Source organism: Ciconia boyciana, chromosome 15 (genome assembly GCF_034638445.1).
Source record: "Ciconia boyciana chromosome 15, ASM3463844v1, whole genome shotgun sequence".
NCBI lineage: Eukaryota > Metazoa > Chordata > Aves > Ciconiiformes > Ciconiidae > Ciconia > Ciconia boyciana.
In genome coordinates this window covers 15026532-15030252 of record NC_132948.1, presented here as the reverse complement: position 1 = coordinate 15030252, position 3721 = coordinate 15026532, and positions in this window count along the sequence as shown.

Here is a 3721-nt window from a genome sequence, read left to right as displayed (position 1 = left end):
TATTTAGAAGTCTTCAGTACTCTAATAATAACTCCCACTGCATTAAGTCCCTATACATTGTAATTCAGAGCCAATGTTCTGTTGCTTATTGAATTTCTAAAGATTGAAGTATTAAAACCTACTTTTGAAAAGTACCTGTGTTCAGTTATTGACAATAGCTACGTTTGAAGGGCTGGGAAAAGTGGCTTTTCCAATAAAAGCGTGTTCAACTATTCATTTCTACAATGTAGTGACACTTCTTTTGCTGAAGGACGAAGTGCGGGCGTTGCCGGGAGCAGCAGTGCAGCGCGTGGTGTACGCCAGCACAGCAGCCTCCCGAGCGGCCCCTGCAATGGGAAGCGCACAGAAGCTGCCGCATCGGATTAGAGCCTGGGCATTTCTCCTCAGGGACCTAGCGAGATAACGAAGGGGGTGGTTGGTTACTACCTCCTGTGTGACCAAAGAGCAGATTTTTCTAAACCTGCGCAGACTGCTGCCAGAGGCTGGCGTCTCTGCGAATCTGGATTTCCTCTCACATACTGCTTATCTTAACGCTGTACCTCTTCCATCATTGCCTGCTGTAGCACTGTATAGCCAATTACACGAGACGCTAAATCAGCTATCGTATGTCCGGCACGGACTATATACGTATACATATGTTGAGAGAGGCCCTCGTCTTGAAGAATACGAAATATTGAACAATGCTGCTTATTCTCAGAACAGATGTGGCTGATACACCGAACTATTCGAAGGTGATGTCTTCTGCCACTGGAAGATGCTGAAGCCCAACGCCTACCCGGTACCCAGGGACATCCCCTCGCTCTGGGTCAGCCCCCAAGAGCCAGGAGTACAACATAGGGGAGACTTAAGCTCCCCCTTGCCTTTTGAAGTTCCTGGTTTTTTTTTTTTAGGCAGATCACTAAAATTAACTGCTGAAGAGGTATTTGTGTTTTATTTTGTACCTTCAAAGAATTCATAAAATATTTTCCTCCTCTTACAGCTAAAGGAACGGTTTCGAGGTTCTCCTCTGTTTCTTTTTTTCCCCCCAGGAACAGAAACAGCTTCCACCCATGCTCTTCAAAAAAGTCATAGCGCAAATTTAAGAAATTCTGAAAGCTCCGGGTGGAATAAAGTGCTCTAATACTCTCAGCTGTAAATATTGACTAGGATTAGTTTTTAAATGGTATTACTTACGGCATTTATTTTGTTCCTAACAGCTCTATGACTTCCGAGAGCCATGCTGCCACTTTTTAACGACAGAAAACCTCACAACTCATGCATGGGCTCGGGATTCAGTTTCACCTTTGTGGTAATGCAGTCAGTTTACTGCGCTATTTTGCATTCTGTAACTAAGCAGCAAATGGGATAAGCATGCTAAACACTTGCTGAAGAGGAGGAAAATAATTTCAAATCACAATTGCATGGGAAAAAATGTCCAAAAGTGTTATGGAGCTAACAAACAGGAGGAGTATTCTTTTCAGTAAAGCTGGATTTGAATAATGGTCACTTTTTTTTTTTTAAATTAATTATTCTGGAATATACTAGGCAATCCCTCTAGCCAATGTGTTAGGTAGATTGAATAGGACAAAAATACATGGGCATCCCCTATTTTTTTATTGTTGAAACAGAGCTTCAAAATAAAAGCTTGGAGCTATGCAAGCTGACGAGAATCCTGTGTGCGAGGTTTCTTACAACAAAATGGTTGAGAATGGAGGCTCAATGGGAAAACAATCCCAAAGCTTTAACATGCAGCTAATGCAGCCTAACTTTGAGCATTCAGCAAGAAAATCCATTTGTAACTTCTTAGCAGAAACAAGAACTGAGGTTTCCTTTCAGAAATCTAACTTTTCTTTAAGCGCAGTTGGTTACAAAGCATGCGACTCAACTGCTTGGGATTTTTTCCCCCCCATGAGAAGGGCACATGAGCCATAACAAAACACATTTGACTCAAATAGTCCAGTCAGTTACTAGATTTTATTCTAAACAATTAAAGATTAATTTGGATTGCAAGGGAAAAAAAAAAAGGTAAGTCCTAAGCCAACACTTACCTAATGAAAGCAAGCAACTGAAACTCAGCAGCACTGAAAAGAATACCCGGCAGAGACCAAATATAGCTTCAACATACATTCATGGTCTGTCTAGAAATGTCTTTGATGTTAAACCTCATATGGCACACTTAGCATTTTTTATAATTCATTTCCTATGGAAACTAATGAGCTTAAGGGTGAAATTACCTCATTGAAAGTCAAAATGGTGAAGTGTGAAGAAAAGAAGGATGACCTGAAAAGCAGATTTAGAAGCAATCTTTGCATATTAAGCATTGCTGTGGGAAATAGTATAATTAGTTTTCTTCAGAAGTTATTCCTTGGAATTGTGTAAGTGGTATTTCAGCTCCCAAACATCATGCAGAAAGAATGTTAGACAAAATAGGTGGAAAAAATGTAAAATCCCCACACATTCTTTTTAAAATCAAGAGATCCTTTTCCTAACTTCCAGTCACACAGTGACTGTTGGTTTATTTTTAGAGGGCAGACTGTACAGAATAAGGCCCCCTTCCAGCAGAAATTTCTAAGAGGCCATAAGAAACCAGATTTTCAGAGCATACTTTAGAATTGAGCATTCTCTTCTCAAACGCTGAACTCCTTTCACTTGAATCAACTTACTTCCCTAAGCTCCTGCTGTAGGCTAAGCCATCTGCACGACAGTTCTACTGAAGACTAGAAATTGATACAAAATGGATGTATTTTGTTTGCAGAATGAATGAGCTAATGATGGATCTTTGAGTGTCAAATCCCAAGATTTTTCTATTACATCCAAGGAAAACGGTATCAGAGCTTGAACACAACTTATCCTACGCAGTTGCCGATTCAAATACTTGAGACACACTGACGGCTCTCGGATCGATGCTGACTGCCGAGATCAGTATGCTGCCAGCTCTTCCAGCTGCAAAAGGCCACATACTGTATTCTCTCTCTCACACAATGCTACCATCTTTATTCTTCACGGAGGAAGTGCTCGGAAGAGCTTATGCTGTGCCAGAACTGATCACTTGATAGGGCACAAATCCAAAACCAGCAGCTTCCTCAAACTAGTTACAAGTCATTTGTTGACATAGTGGAGTAGAAACCACTTAAATCCACCAATGCAAGTGCAGGGCAAGCCAAAACCGTTACACCTTTTAAGGTCTCTCAGCTTGTCTTTATGGCGTACAGAACAACACAGCATTTTCACTTTTACATTACTTAACCTGAGTTTGAATTTCTCTTACATTTAGCCCGAAGAACAAGTGACAGCTGGTTTAAGAACACCGATATAGATTAGCTACAACATTAAAGGATATCCAGCTTCAAGTATGGGAACGGCAGCAGCGCAAAAATCCTAGGATGCTAAACTGCAACTTGAAGCTTAACAACTCTGGCATCACTGTCTTCCACCTCAGAGAGAATGGGGTGCAGACAAGTCCTCTTATTTATTCAGCAAGGGAAAGGTTCTATTCAGAAAAAGTTCTATTAATAGTCGCCATTTGAAATCTTATCATTTATACAAATTACACCATTGTAAAGATGAACACAATATGACAATCATTTTCTCTAGCCTGCTGTTAAATCAATAGTGGCATAATGCTTGTCACTTCAGTGTTTATGGTGTTGCAAGAAATTAAAATAGTATCCACTTCTTTTTAAAAAGGAGTCAACTTTTTTATTTACTAGCATCTTGAAGTCATCTTGTTGACAAAAATGAA